The sequence below is a fragment of the Ambystoma mexicanum genome, chromosome 13, assembly GCF_040938575.1.
Source record: "Ambystoma mexicanum isolate Mex_15411 chromosome 13, UKY_AmexF1_1, whole genome shotgun sequence".
In the NCBI taxonomy this organism is placed as follows: domain Eukaryota; kingdom Metazoa; phylum Chordata; class Amphibia; order Caudata; family Ambystomatidae; genus Ambystoma; species Ambystoma mexicanum.
In genome coordinates this window covers 533,168,373-533,185,164 of record NC_090938.1, presented here as the reverse complement: position 1 = coordinate 533,185,164, position 16,792 = coordinate 533,168,373, and the positions used below count along the sequence as shown (strand labels likewise).

The 16,792-nt window shown below is 41.5% G+C and overlaps 1 protein-coding gene and 1 pseudogene across 17 annotated transcripts in view; one reads left to right on the top strand and one right to left on the bottom strand.

Annotated features, from left to right (window-relative positions):
• The window catches only part of DNAAF19 (dynein axonemal assembly factor 19), a 242,106-nt gene that overhangs the window by 74,634 nt on the left and 150,680 nt on the right, over positions 1-16,792 (top strand). For 6 of the 17 annotated variants that reach the window (XM_069634246.1, XM_069634251.1, XM_069634243.1 and 3 more), the window contains one exon: positions 16,191-16,270. The exons of 8 other annotated variants lie outside the window; for them this stretch is intronic. The gene's annotated coding sequence lies outside the window, so the exon portion shown is untranslated. Of the gene's footprint in view, positions 1-16,190; positions 16,421-16,792 lie in introns of those variants that run through there. 3 more of the 17 variants (XM_069634247.1, XM_069634254.1, XM_069634250.1) reach the window with 3 other exon arrangements.
• On the bottom strand, positions 206-5,614 carry LOC138520445 (small ribosomal subunit protein uS5 pseudogene; annotated as a pseudogene).

Below are 16,792 nucleotides of genomic sequence, written 5' to 3'. Positions count from 1 at the left end.
ATGAATTTGCCCTTACGGTGTGTCCCTCCATCACTATTAATATTCACTGGTTCCCCCAACCTAGGGATCACATTGCGTATTAAGGCCTTCACAACTGCTTGCGTGTCAGCCCTACGGATGGGAATATGCTTCTGCCTGTTTGGAAAAGACATGGACTATAACAAACACATGTGTTTAACCATATTTATTTTCTGGCCTAAACCGGTTAAGTTGGGGTAGCACCAGGAACAGCTGCTGTCTGGGTGTTCTGCACAGCAACTCTGGTGTGGGTTTTAGCCAAGTGGTCAGTGTACTCCTGGTAAGGAGACTTGGTGAAAACTGTCTCCTTCCACAGATCTGAGGTCAGGTAGCTGTAAGTCTTTGATGGCATAAAAAAGTGGCCTTTGCTAAATTGCCCAGCGTGGCCGTGCAGCCCCTTGTTGAAGTGTAATAGTCGTCAATACCAGCCATCAACAATAGTTTTTTGGGAACAGGTGCTGACACAATGCCAGTACTCGATGCAGGAATCAGACACACAAGAACTGAACCACAGCGACCAGTCACCTTGCAAGGCAAAGTGTAGGGCTTGCCAATTTTGTTACCCCAGTAACCTCACCTTACTGGCACAATGGACAACTTCGCCAAAATGATGGTGCCACGAATAGCAGTCGCAACCTCCTTGGAGCATTTTACCCCGAGCCCAAGATGGCCGTTATAGTCCCCAATGGCAACAAAAGACTTAAACCTGGTACATTCCCCGGCCCTGGTCTGTTTCTGGACAGGCATGATCTTCAGTACCTCATCCTTTAGAGAGGAGGCCAGGAAGAAATCAATTATCTCCGGCTCCTTGATAGGGAGGGAAAAGAGATAGATCTCCTCAAGAGACTTTATCTTCATGTCCTTGACAATTCGGCCAAGCTTCGTTACATGAACCCACTCCTTCTCATCCGCCTTCCCGCGGGCCCCACAGCCTCTTACGTGGCCCCATCCTCTCCCACAAAGCCACCTCGGAAGCCTCCCCTGTTTTCACCCGCGTTGTCCGCCTTTTGATGATCTTAATAATAAGAAACCAACACATATGTATGTATAGGACTTATTCAAGGCATGCCACTTTGATCATTTGTACAAAATCAAACTGAAGCTGTGCAAATGTGGTGGTCTAGGATGCAGGGTGTGCACCCTGCCGTACACTGGTTGTCTTGCCTATATTTTCATGTGGACATATCCAACATCTTCAAATAATGAATTGCTCTGCAATTTGTGAAAAACCTGGGGCATGGCATTCCTTTCTCATATTTGTTAAATTCACCCCACGCATTCTACACTATGCAGAATTTGTACAAAATATGTTTGCAATTCTGTGGGACAACCAAATGTACTTTGAAACGAATGCCACAGCTTGTCCTTATGAAGAGAACATCCTGTGTTTCCCCATGCATTATTTCCTGTATCTGGTGCTTGCTATTTCTAAAAGGGTCAGGGGCTTGACCATGTTGGGGGCAGGTGGGTGATGAAGACAGTGATTTGTCCCAGCCTAGGCTTGAAGACCTACAAGGGTACACCAGATCACAACCTGCCCCAGGATTGAGAGAGTTTGGAGAGCCCCAATCCTGAACCCCCTGAATCTGCCTTGTGTGTAATAACCAGTACCACGTTTGATCACTCAATGCCATACACCCTCCGTTCTGGCCCAAGTTATTTTTTTCACTGCAGAACTTCCAAGACCAGCTACTGTGCCAAATCCAGTGAGCCTTACAGAGCACTGAAAGAAAGCAATGACGCTTATACCAAGTCTGGTGCTCCGGCGCCAGTCACAGAAGAGCTGCACTACTCCCTGCCGTTTGGTAGGAGGGGTGCGCTGACAGTGACTGACCGACACCATGCTTGAACATTTTCAAACTGTAAAGAGCATAGGTGGGATGAGGCTAAAAAAATGTGACATTGCACAGCTATGGCCCAACCTGGAAGGAAAAATATAGTGTTATATTGGGTCCCAGAGTACGGTTGAATGTCCACCTCTGAGGGCAAGGGGGAGAACTCAGAAGGAGGATGATACAATGTTAATGCTAAAGGATATTTGTACCTTGCACTATCGCCACCGGAGTGGTTCCCTGGCGCTCTGGCGGCTCTAAAAAAGGGAGGGGGGGTGAGTTAGTGGGGATAAACTGTAAAAGTGCAAGAGAGCAATGATGTGCTGTTGGTGGCCTCAGCCTGGTATTCCGTTGGCTGGGCCTGAGGTTTTATACTGTCTGTAGATGTTGTGTGCTGTTGTGCAGGTCTATGTGTGCTTTGTTTTGCTGTTGCAGTGTAGTGAAGTTTGTGTGGATTGTTGTGTTGTAGGTTTGTGGTTGTGTTTGATTGAGTTTGAGCGGTGTATGAAGAGGGTGACATTTTAGTGGGTTGGTTAATCGGCATTGCTGTCTGGAAGTAAGGCGCTAAACTTCCATATTTCTATTCAGAAGGGGTGCATGGGCATCTCTGCGTCTAAGTCCAGATCAGGGGCTGTCCGACACTCACAGTCCCTTTCTCGCATGGCACCCATTCACATGCATAACCTTGCCCAAGTTGGGCAGCGGCCGCCTACGTGACACCTGTTTGTATGTGGGCGGACAGGTGTTTCTGCGTCCCTTGAATTCTAGCCCAGAAAGCATTCCCAATGTAGTAGGTGCGCAGCATTGGTCAGCTAGGGTTACTCCCTCCATATGTGAGGGCTGCTCAGCATTCATCATCTTATTCAGTTGCTCATGCATGTTACCGCTCCCACCCCCTTTGAAACGTGGCAAATGCCAACGCTTGCAATTATGTCCAGGAGCGGCGTCTGCCTTCATTCACAACTCCCTTCGGTCCACGCCCCTGCCAATGTCCACAGCTTAGTTCGAGTGTGACAAGTGCTAACGTTCACCCAACTTTCTACAGGTATGATCTTTAGTAGCATTTATCGAGTGGGTGATGTTGTTCACTCAGAGTTGGCTAGGGATGCTGAATTCTGTCCTCATGGGTGTCGCTTGTGTCCTATTCGAGTTGGTGTTGTCTCTCTTGTTGTAGTAAGAGTTTCTTTATTCGGTTCTAGATGTTGTCATTGGTGTCCTAGATTTGTTATCGTTGTCTTTGTGTTTCCTGTTCAGTGTTTTGTTTTTTTCAGTTTGAATCTGTGATGTTGAAGAGCCAGGTTTTAAGTAGTTTTCTGAATTGTAGGTGGTCTTTGGTGTTAATTTCTTTCGGGATGTTGTTCCAGGTTTTTGCAGCTAAGTGGGAGAAGGAGTATTCCCCAAGTATTTTCTTCAGGTATTGTTTTTGTTCCAGGTGGATTTTTTTGCTTGATCTGAGGAGTCTCGTTGGCTTGTAGATTGTTAATTTCTTTTGTAGGAATTGAGCTTCTTGTCTGCTGTTTGCCCTGTGTGTTATGCACATTGTTTTGAAGGTGATGCGCTGTTTGACTGGGAGCCAATGCAGTGTTTTTAGGGCTGGTGTGATTTGGTCTCTTCTAGATAGTTTGATGAGCAGTCTTGCTGCCATATTTTGGACCTGTTGTAGTTTCTTCAGGGGGTATTCTGGTATCCCGAGATTGGAGGCGGTTTGCATAGTCGATTCTTGACATGATGAGAGCGACGATTGAGTGTTTTGTGGGTGAAGGAGAGTATACAAGTATAAAAGACCAGTGAGAGTCAGTCTGTGTGGGGGTGTTCTAGTTAGGTGAGGAGGCATGGAGGTGGACTGAGAGACCAGAAGGAGGATGGAAGGTGGAGCGCAGCCTGCTAAGTCTTGAATAGGAGCACAGATTAGGTATTATGTGTGATCCAGCATGGCACATAGTGGAAAGGGTGCAGCTGTAATTGTGAGAGTTCATGAGAGTGAACGGTAGTGGGGGGAGAGGAAGTGCAGGGATCAAAATTGAGGGAAGCTGTGAGCTATTTAGCTCCTGCTTGTAGCCTAGTAGAGCCAACTGCTATCAGGAGCAACCTTTTGGGCCCCAGGCCAACTGACGCCAAACAAACACACCAATGTGAATTTAACTGTGTGTTTGGAACAATCTATAAATAAACTTCAGGACATATCTATACAACATTTAGAGCATAAGGGGTCATAAATGATGGACAAAACGATATGTTTGCACCTTTATTATAATTGGCTATTTATAACGTGCTTGGTACCCAGAGGTTTCTAAGCGCGTACCCGGGGATCGAACCTGTGTTACACCACGTTGCTTCCAAGGCGAGCACGTTGCCCCAGAGCTATCCTCCCGAGACTTGGCGTTCTGTAAATCTAGCATACACAATGTACCAGCTCCTTGTTCCCCAATAGTAACTCCTGGTCACTGGTTAAGGCTGGATACCCAGGAGCTGCCATTAGCTCCTGCTTATCCAATCTTAATTATAATCTCTGGAGAGCAAGTGGGGGGGAGATAAATACTATAGAGCAGAGAGAGGAAGGGGGTAAAGTAGGAGGGAGTGGTAGGAGGGGGAGGAAGTTATTAGAAATAGATGGGAGAAGAGAGTTAGAAGACCGGAGGGACAGAGGAGACGGAAGCGGGAAAGGGAGGGCAAGAGAGGTGTGAGGATGGAAGTAGAGAGAGAGGAGAATTAGTGGAAATGGAAGGTAAGAATGACAGAGGGAAGAGGAAGAAGAAAGGGGAAGAGGAAAACTGGGTGGCATACAAACAGGGAGATGAGTGAAAGCGAGAGAGCGAACATGAGTGTCTGAGAGAATAGAGAAACCTTTTATCTTTGACTATAACCATTTTGGAAATATTCAAGAAGGGTAGCCTTCAGGAAGCCCCGGAGGGAGTGAGATTAATAAGGCCTCTACCTTTAAGCCCTTCTATGGTAAACAGTAGGGGTTACTGGTCTCTAGTGTTTAAGCTGATCTTGGGTGTTAGGGAAGTTGGGGCTAGGGAGGAGGGAGCCCTTGTATGAGGGATCAGCTAGAAGAACCCTTTAGTCACATTACCTGACATCCCAAAACACCTCATCACAACTATATACAAAGCTTGTTAATAAAAACCATTGAATCATGTTTTGGATTTGCAAATGTATTAAGGCCATCAGTGATCTCTTGCAACACTGACAATTGCTCAACGGTTTCATACAGTGGTCTTTCTGACTGCACTTGCTGCTGAGGCATTTCTTTCTCTGCCATGTTCTGAAGGGAAAAGGCTGACTGCCTCGCTGTATGGTCAGCAAGTGCATTCCCTTTGCTGGCATCATCTTGTCAGGCTTGATACGCAGCACACTCTACGGCCACTATTTTCTTTGGAATCCTTATCGATTGTAGAAGTATATTCAAGTGTTTTTAATGGAGGGAGGTTCCTGCTGCAGTTAAATAGCCTCCCTACTTCCACGAACTACCATAGTCGCATACTACCCTAAACCCGTAGCAAGGGTCAGTATAATTAGTGACTTGCTTGCCCGCTGCTATGGTGCTTGGACAAATAAGTGCAATTAATTTGGATTTTTGCCCTTAATTTGCTCCCTGTATGTGCTTTCTTTCTCTCACTTAATGTGCTGTACAAACCTGCGAAAGCAGATTTTAGTTCTACAATTTCATTTCTTAAACAACTTTGAAAACAAAGTTCCTCATTTGGATTTTTTAATATGGTTTTCTGTAAGTCTATTTGAGTTTTCGTTAGGACACTCATGGTTATTGTGCAGGGAAAAAGACCACTTGCGAATCCAGTGGATTGGTGAACACTTTATTAGTAAAAAAGCAATAACAGGACAGACCCAACAGCAACACAAAACTTCAATTCAAGTTTCTGCCCCTTTCTTCCAGCGTCCTATTCCCTTATATCCAATAGAACACGTGCTTTCCAATGGAAGGGGGTGGTCCCAACATGTCAGGGTTGCATACTGAACTCTTGCTAGTAAAGAACAAAGCCTCATTATATCAGCCTTTGACGCCAGCTGTGCTCTTTCATGTTAGTCATGGTTATCAGAGAGGCCAGCCTGTTGTAATTTGGTTTGCTTGTTGTAATTTAGCGCTCTGAGGCCCGCGGGCGAGTTGACGCTTTATAAAAATTCTATAGAATAGAATAGTTAGTCAAGGTGAATATACTCCTTAAAGATTCAAACACACTTTGAAGGAGGCGAGAGACTAAAACGCGCTTGCATATGCCAAAAGGGAAATCCGTCCGAAGCGATAGATGTAAAGGTGAGCATTCCAACAAGCTAGCGAGGGGCCTTCATTGCAAAGACATGCGCAGTACAATCTATAGTCTTTGCCTTGCATAAGAAGGAAGGAAGGAAAGAAAGAAAATCCAAAGGTCAGATCCTCCTGTCCCCTGCACACTTTGAGATACTGTACAAGATGTATGATATTTTCTCCGCATTCCGTAAGGCTCAGGAAGAAGAGGCACAGATCTCGAAATGCGTCCGCCAAAGACACTGGACATGCGGATTGTTTTGTCTAATATTATCTTTAATACAAATTGTAATTTTTTACAAAAATCTGTACATGTAGGTCTTGCTGGACTTATTTAATGAATCAGTAGATGGAAAGCCTTTAAACTTATTTACTAACTGTCTTGTACAGTATCTCAAAGTTTTCAGGGGACGGGAGGATCCGACCTTTGGATCTTCTTTCTTTTCTGTATTGTGCGTTGGTTCTGTGCCAGGACCATAGTTCCTCCCCCGCACCTTAAACCTAATTTGAGTAACCTTAATTGAGTGACTAAACTGTGTATAAAATCGAATTTGAAAGTTGGTGTGCACCATTAACACTTGGTTTGCATAGGAAGGAAACAGTGCTTTAACATGGCTTTTTACAGTGCCTATTCAATATCTTAATGCAGTAATGTGCAAGGGGAGTACAAACAATTTTCACTTACCAACTTCTCCGCAGTCCCCTCCAATGAGACCTTCTCTCCAGTCTCATTACAGACATCTGTGTGGGAACAAACATCAAATTCTGGCATATCATAACACAGTACATCGTCAGTAACATGACGGTAAAGCATGTAAGCAGTCTGTGAAACTTCAGAACAGTTATTGCATAACTGATGATAGAGGCACTTGTAAAACATCGATAGACTGGACATGCTTAGGATTATTATCACTGCTAAGGGTCCCAGTATATCTACAATTCATTACCCAAACGTCCAGGGAGCCTTCGGATGCATGTGAAGGAGACTTGCATGAAATGATCACCCACAATCGGCATACTGTAAGGAACCTGAGGGCGTCCTCACTTCCTTCTCCCCAATATCCTCTGCTCAGGTGACCAGGGAAGGGCCATCGCTTTTGGATCCCAACCCTGGGGGTGGGTACGCAAGGGAAGGTCACCTGGGTAGAGGAGACTTGGGGATGTCCTTGGGTGAGACACAGTATCCCTCATTTCCATTTCATGACGAACCTTCAGTCCCAGGAGCCTTCATGGGATATTGCCATCCTTTCCCCTTTTCTTGCTTCAAGATGACCCTAGAAAATGCCATCCATGTATTGACACTAGAATAAGGTAAATAAGAGGATGTTTCCTTATGCAGGGAGTAAACACATATCAACCTCCTAATATTGTTCCAGAGAAACAGCAGATCAAAATAGAAACCAAACAGAGATTTGTGCATATTTCCCCTCCGTCACACCACTCTAGTACTGGGAAGAGGTGACTAGGAGTTGTACACATGATCATTGCAACACACCACTCCGGTACTGAGATGAGGAAGAGGCCTGGAAACTATTGTGAGGGTCAGACATGTCCAAAGGACATAAGTAATTGTAGTCAGGCAATCGGCCCGAAGGGCTCGCACCTGCAACCTGTTAACAGGTCACAGGTGCATAAAAGGTGGAGCCGCCAGCAAGGAGGGGGAAACTAGCAGGAGAGAAGCTGGGCTGGGAGAGACGGGCCTGAGTGGGGAGAATTCCTGTCTAGAAGGAGGCTGCCCAGGAGAGTCCTGCCTGGAGGCCAGGATGCGGGCTAGTGCCAACGAGCCATGAGAGGATCAGAGCAGCTGCAGTCTCCTCTGCCTGGTGCCCACAGCTGGAGCTGTGGTGCACAGAAGACTTGAAAGTGCTCCAGACCACCGGTAGCATCCGTGAGTGAAGAGCGGAGCTACAGGCAACCCACAGCGAGATTTGCACAAGGCGACGCTGCTCGCAAAGCTCCAGAGAAGTGTGCGTGGTGTCGATAATGAAGAGAGGACGCCCGGAGGAGCTGCCGAGGACTGGTGAGTGAATTGAAGAGAACACTGGTAAAGGGCTACCACTCCTGGGGCTACCACTGGGCATATGTTAATGCCGGATGAACTGAAATATGTGTGCAATTGATGGCAAACCCAAAGAGGGTTTTTGTAACATTGCAAGCAAACACTAAACTATAAGTAAAGGAACTTGAATATAAAGCGAGTATTATTCAATACAGAACTAAATGAAAGCTTTGATGAGCCTCCAAATGAAATGAAAGCCTGTGTGAAACACACAAACTGAACACTTAAAGACAAAAAGTGTTCCTTTCTGAATAAAGTGAAAAACAAATGATTATCACTTATGAAGTTTGCAAAAGCAAGATGGTGAAAGAGAGTTTTAATTCCCTTGTTGACCAGGAGTACCACCTCCTCAGCATTTGCCCTGGGCACTTTTGGTGCCTCTTCCTGGCACAGGCTCTCCACCTCCTGTATTCATGAACAGTGCCCACCTCTGCCCAGATGTTTTCTGCTGCTGTTGCAAATGTGTAGCTGGACAGCCATTAATATATACTTGCTAGCCTCCTTTTTGTGTTCTTATCATTAAACAATGATTTGCAACCCAGATAAACTCAGAGAGGGGATTTGTTGGCCACCCAATACACACTGTCTTCAGTTGCTGCTGCACCTTTGGCAACAGTCCCTTCACAAATGCACCAGCTCTCACTCCCTGTATGCTCCCAGCTGGCTTATTTATTTGTCAATTGTGCATAAAAGCAAGCTCCAAACGATCTGGTAAATCGGTTGGTGATGCATCTTTCCTGTTTGCAATTTGAGAAATTGTCCCAATCAGTACTATTTGGGCATACCACAGCAATCTTTGTATCAACGCATCTCTGTTCTGGACTAACTCGCCACCATACCCTGCATTCTCTGCGGGCTAGCCACTCTGAGTGAAACGCTGGCGCACTTCCATCGACATTATCACTATTTTGGGGTTATTCATATCAGCACATGGGCGATTATAAGACTGAATAACAAGTCACATATCCTGAATAAACATTTTAGGTGTTTCACCAATGTTCAGAAACTCTTTACACTAATTTCTCAAATCCCCCTTTTATAATGGATGACCACGTATGCTTCACACGCCGCACCATACATTTTCTATGTCTATTACGGTTGCTATAGGAACACGATGTTTACACGAGCGCACGATCTCGCTCGAATCCACTGGAGAAGATACGCCATTGGCGTTCCTCGCACTGCATATCACATCAGTTCCTCTACGGAATAGGTAACATACGATGGAATACTTTTCTTGTAACACGAAGCGGCTCCCTCGCACTGATGCCAGATACATTTATAGCCGCACCTTGCTTGTGTTTTCTCTGATCAGATCAAGATCTTCGTCAAGTTTTGGGATCACCATGGTTGAAGATGCTCCATTTTCTTAAGGTTAGTACCGTTGAGACGGCTCTTGTTTTAGCCTTTTCTTTTTTTTTTTTTTTAGCCTTTATTGACGTCTATCCACTACTTTCAACATCATAGTGGGCATACTGGTTCGATTATATCAACTAACAAACATTGGTGTTCCCAATGATTCACATAGTTTGGGCAGTCAAATCCACACTGCGTTGGCAGCACTTATATAGAGATCACAGAAATGGTTACTCCACATGACCCTGCATAGCATATTGGGTGTCTTAATGAGGTTCATGGCGCTAATCTGCAACCACATCACCCGCACTCATCTGTTCGATTGGTCACTCTTCTTGAAGCACTGAGACACTAACAACAAACTAACTGGACGATTTATTAGTATCCTGCCATACACAGCAGCTTACGAAATGTTCATTATGTTTTCGCTCTGTTTTATTGTTTTTTGTATGTGTCTGCCCGATCAGGGTTTACAAACAATATTGCATATGGATTCTTTCTTAATACCAAACGTACCTGCACACCCTATCTAATATTGATTCCTATTCATTATCAAATGCACATGTACTATGATTGTAATGTAATAATTTTTTCGAAATGGATTTTCCTTGTCCTTCCTTTTCTTTCTTTTTGACCTTTTTGGATTCCACTTTTGGAATTAATATGACACATTGGTATGGTTTAAACTTCATTGTATTTTTGTTGGGATATATGGCGGTCTTTTGATGACATTTTGGATGACATTGGTTTTATATATTCATATTAACGAATGCTATTGGAAATGTACACGTGTGATAATATCGTGTTGACCAGATGATACATAGATGCCCTGATGAAGGACTAATGACAATCCGAAATGCATTGGCAGCTGTTTGCATCTGCGCACAATTGATTTGATTAAAATTCATAAATATTTTGTGTATGTTTATTTTTGGTAAACCGATTTATGGACACAAAAGATTGTGAGAAGTCTACTTTTAATGCCATTTACTGAAATAAATGGACGCAACCAGAAGAGTAGTTATAAGGGTGTGCTGCCCACTCCGAAGGCTAATCGGCCTAGGTCACTTATTTGTTATCGTTATTTTGCATTCCCAGCACAGAGGCATGACACAGTGGGTTGCACCCACTCACAATCCTATAGAATGTGATGAAACCTCTACTTTTTGTATTCAAGAAGCAGCTTACTTAATAGTTGTGCCCACTCAACATATCAATCGCTTCCTAGCACTAACCCTTTCCCAACGAACTATCCACCTTGCCCTCCAGATGAAGTACCTAGAGACGCTCCAGACATTCCACCTTGTGATGTGGAAAGGCACTGATTAGGCCCTCCAGCAAACTGTTCCTGTCTTCTCTAAAACAATATATCACTTGTTTCCAGGGATTAGTCAACTTTATGTATTTGTCCAAGGGAAGGCAGGCACTCTCTGATCCCGACCCTGGGGGTGGTGTACTCCGGGAAGATCATATGGGAAGGGAATCAGACCAGGATGACTGGGAGGAACCTCTTTTAAATTTTCACCATAACCCTGCCCTTTTTATGGCCTTTTGCCGTTCTAACGAAGTAGAACTGAATTATTACAAAACAAACTACAAATGATATGAGATCTTTAGTCACTAGAAACCACAAATACGGAGTAATCCAGCACACCAAATGATATCTTGCATGTTAAATGCATTTAAATTTGCAGAGTTAGCTTTACAATGATAAGTCTCTTTAAATAAGTCAGAAATCTTGTTGAACCAACATATGTTTAATATCAAAGAATTCTTTTCTTCGCTTATATTTTCCTCTTTCTTTATTTTTCTTATCTCCTCATCGACCTCGTCACATTCATTGATACTCATCTGATCTGGTATGGAAATGACATGGTTTAACCAATGTTGGTTTTTTGGTTTTATGTAATTAGAAATTATTGTGAATATTATCTCATTTACTTTGATTATAATGTACATGTTTTATTAGTGTGTATATATCAATGCCTTGAAAATGACCAGAGGTCAAAACATGTGTCGGCAAAGATCTGAGGAACTAAAGATTGAGAAATCATCAATCGAATGAACCTATGCTAATGATTATCGCTCTGTGTTAGAGATTTGACCAAACATCTAACTAATAAACTATGAGATAAGCACATTATTGGGAAAGACATTTAGATTTATTGCTTACTGTAGAGATTTAGGGGCTCATCTCTGTGTTCCCTGCATTGCAGCTATAATTTGAGTTATAAAAGAATCTGAATTTGTAATTCATCCAAGTGCAATTACTGTCCATCTTGTCCTGCTAGATTTTTAGTATTTTTCTAGATAGACCCAGCTGGGTGAGACTATTAGATATTAATTAGAATTATATAGACAACTGACATGGCAGAATATCTTATAAACAGGGAGGAAGACTGTGTAGCATTATTTGCCCCCAAAGGGAGTATAGGCAATCCTTTTAGAGCGGGTTCTTCAACATCAGAAACACTAAGACAGAAATGTATAAGATTAGAAAGTATCTCCAAGAAGGAGATCAATAGATATTGGGAGAAGGCCCCAATGGTGAACTATATAGACACTGATGAAATCCCAAGAGGCTTAAGGATTTTAATTTCCCCAGACTTTAGTAACAAAGAGGACCAAGACTTGGCACACAAATGGGAGAAAAATGTAGTCCTCAGTTCCAAAACAATGATTGAATTGATAATAGAGCATGCAAATAGGGAACACCCCACAGCAATTTTGCAAATAGATCAGATCAAACAGGATATAGTGGAAATGGACAGTCTAGAGAGTACCAAACAAAAACACTACACACAAATGTACTCTATCCTTAAAGACTATCAAAGTGAGGTAAAACTCAGAAAGTTTAGAAAGGATTATAGAGATGACCTGAACTATAGAGAGGAAAGGGTCTTTACATTTCAAAGCAAATATGATGGTAAAACAAATGGTTCATCAAGACGCTCTACACCAGCATCCTCCCCGGGCAGTTCCAAGATAGAATCTGAAAATGAGAATCAATTATGCCCAACCACATCAGATTCAAATCAAGTCAACACGACTGAAATTAGTACCACACATAGAAAAGGGTTTTTATAGAAGTGATCAAAAGATACAAGAAAGGCAATAAACAAATACACTTCAAACAAGTAAGATTTCGAACACCACTCGCCCAAGGTACATCAACAACACCAACATCATCAGAGGAAGAAGAGGCCACCAACGTAGATATAAATCAAACACAAAGAATGACAAGATCAGGCTAAAAAAAACAACCATTAAGAAGCCAAAACAGAACTTAATCATGAGTCTATCAGACATAACTTTGACATTAGCAGAGGAATCTGTATTAAACCGAGGTTTCTCTTTTGCCCCAACACCAAATCAAATTTAATTGACTTCCAGATCTATCTCTTTAAATTCATTTGTAAGCTAAAATTGAAAAAGTCTTTTCACCATAAAATGTCCACATATGAAACACCACCACAGACCACACTCTCTAGTGAATTAACAATTCTAGACATAGAGAACATGCACCTACTGATATCACTAGAAGGTGAGGGAGAGAAAACGCAGGAACACATTTGTGAAGATTTGAGCATACATCAAAAGAATCTTAAAATGACGGAACTTAAGCCCCGCTCAAAATTCACCCCTAAATTGACTACAGAAAGTGCCATAGAGACCTTCCATAAAGCCGTAATAGAAGATGTTCATCATTTTATGGACAAGAACAAGTCTAAATATGACTACAGGCGACTCAATTTAGATTATGAAGAATATCAATCCTTAAAATGTTTTGTGAGTTCAGAGAATATTGTTATTAAAGAGTCTGATAAAGGTGGGGCGGTGGTCATTCTTAATTGAGTTGACTATATCAAAATGGGAAAGGAACATTTATCCACACCAGGCTGTTATAAAAAGAAAATACATATTGAATCTTACCAGGATAGTCGTTTAAGAATTGACAGCACTTATTCATAAATTGCACACAGAAGGACTGATAATAGATGAGGAGAGAGCATTTTTCAGTAACACAGAACCCATCATGCCAACAAATTTATTTTCTTCCGAAAATTCACAAACAGTTTGACAGGCTACCAGAAGTCAGACCGATAATGAGCGGAATTGGATGGGCCACAGAAGGCCTTTCCACATATATCGACACCCTGATCAAACAACAAGTTGGATCACTAAAATCTTATATCGGAGCCTTTACGCATATAACTCTTATGACCATTACTTGGCAAGAAGACTACATATTAGCAACATTGGATGTTAAATCTAATAGACCAATGTCTGGCTGTAGAAGCGATAAATGCGGAAAATTATGAGTAAGTATAATCTAATAGACGTCATATTGAAATGGTCAAAGAATTCTTATGGTTCACACTCAACAAAAGTTATTCTTTTTTTTCTACAAACCCACGGTGTAGCGAGGGAGGCTAAATATGCCCTGTCACTAGCAAATCTCTTCATGCGACAGTTTGAAGAGACTCATGTCTGATTGAATCAGGAGTTTGAACGCCAAATCATAATTTGGAAGAGATTCATTGATATTATCATTTTAAAAGGTTCTTCTGAAACATTCCAATCACTTATCAATCACCTAAATGACAACCATTTTGGTTTGGGTTTCACAGGACATAGTGATCCAGCCCAGATTGAATTTCTAGATCTTTATCTGTATATATGTATATTGAAGATGGTAAATTACCTAGTTAAACATATAGAAAACCAACTGAGGTGAACTCCACCCCTTTTGCCTCTAGCTGCCATAAGAGGTCAACGATTCATAACATACCTACGGGTGAATTTTTTCCAGCACACAGGAATTGCAGTAATGATAGAGATTTTGAATCAGAATGTAATTTGCTTAAAAAGAGGTTCAGTCAGAGAGGTTACAGCAGAGAATGTATCTCTCAAGCTCATGAAAGAACTAAGAACCTGAACAGAAATGGTATATTGAAACCCTAAATAGTGGCGCCAACTGGCGAACAACGAAAAATTAGCCTAATTACTAAATTCTCGGAAGACACAAGTCAGTTGTTTAAAATTATAAATCGACATTGGCAGATTCTTAAGATGGACAATGATTTGACTGAATATATATATATATATATATATATATATATATATATATATATATATATTTGTATATATAGGCAACACGCCCACATTCATATACACAAGGGCACCAGCTATTAAGAATAAAGTGAGTCCCTCATTTCTCAAACCCATAAGCATGCAGGCGTCGAGAATTTACGCATGGATTGGACCACATTCAGAAGGGTTTTTATAAATGTGGGAACTGTAGCATTAGCAAATATGCACATGCAGATACCAACACATACATACATTGTGATGGAACAGAAATTAAAAATACTGACATTATTAATTGTAGATTTGAAATATGTGGTGTATGTGATAATTTGTGTATGTCGCCGCATTTATGTGGGTAGCACGATAAGAGAATTGCCTATTCAAATCAGAGAGCATTTGTAAAGCCTCTATTCACAGGACGCCACATTACCTCTTGCATCCCATTGGCATGAACAACATCAAATGGATAACAAGGTAGAGCAACATATGTATTATTGGATTAAGTAAAGTGCAAACAGGATTACGAGGGGGTGATGGGAAGCTTATGTTAAGACAAACTGAATACAAAAATGATCTGTCTGTTACATTGTTTAAAAACCGGACTGAACCGGGAACATGAAATTTAATGTTTTTCTCTAGGGTACACTATGTAATGAAGTCCACTAACAAATTGAAAAGACAAATGAACTATGATTTTGAGGAATCAAATCCATGATCTTTAATTTTGTTATTTATACTGTTGATCATTAGAATATGTTAACTGACATCTGTATGTAGAATTTGCAAATTTATTTCATATTCATATATTATTGGTGTAATCAATGAATTTCTAACTACGATTAGTCACTCACCCAGACTGAGTCATGAATAATTTACTAGTGTAATTTGTCAGCAATGACGCCATCACATTGGAACTGATGGTGATAATGGTTCACTTCAGTGAATCAATAATATGGAACTAAATGATGATGTAAGATTGGGGCCATTTATTTACCACAATCGGCTAAGTAAACTATTTATACCTCACATTCATTATATTAGCTAGACACCGCTTTATTAGAGAGATACAGCAGTTATCAGGTCTGATCAGTAACAGTATCAATTGGAGTTATCTTAATGATCTACAACAGAATAAGGAGTCGCTCATGTTTGGGATACAAGTCACTTAACACAGGGAGTGCAGTGATCCATTGTTTACTTATGAGTTAAGGCTTAAGTGGAGATCGAATATTCTAGTTATAGCTGATATAGCTTGTTGTTTACTTACAACACTAGATAGGGTGGAAAGACTTCTAGACTCAAACGCGACGAGCGTCATGACGTGATTAGAACAGCACGACTATACAAACTGTTTCAAAATGGCGATCGGGTCAGATTGCCACGAGAAACTCTATATCTGGGCAGGACGACACTCATTTCGGGGGGGGGGGGGTCGAACTACACATTGAAACTGGTAAGAGCAGCCTGATTAAATAACTAGGACTATCTATAAATTGCTATTCTTTGTCTTTTGTAACTCGCTAAGATTGATGCCAGACAGGCTCTAAACTCTTTCTTTCTTATACAGATGCTGATATTAATCAAGTGCGACTTTGAGAAACCGACTACATTTTCAAATAAGAAACACCCGTGACCAATAAACGAAGGGTGAGAATATGATAATCTTGTCAATGTACAAGTTTATCAAGATGTACATTAATAACCACTTAAGAAATTGAGGAAGTGCAGAAACAAACGTTTATTTAAAAAAAAAAAAAGATTTCTACAACAGGAGGAGATAGCTTCAACACCAACTTGGTGAGTCCAATTTAGAGACATAAAATAACTCATTTCTAAACAAGTTACACCACGTAATTGGAATAGAGTTTTTCGTTTAACACGCATAAGGCAATAATAAACTCAATTGTTGCCATGAGCATCTAGGCACAAGGGGAAATATATAATTTGAGGTACCTGCCTTTAAGCAATTAATACCACAATTGGTTATCTATGTGTAGACACAGGTGTGGATGAGCAACTTATTCTTAGTGATCAAATGATCAGTGATATTTCGCCACTAGTAACCACAAATACAGAGTAATCCAGCACACCAAATGATATCTTGCATGTTAAATGGGTTTAAATTTGCAAAGTTAGATCTGCAATGACAGGTCTCTTTAAATAAGTCAG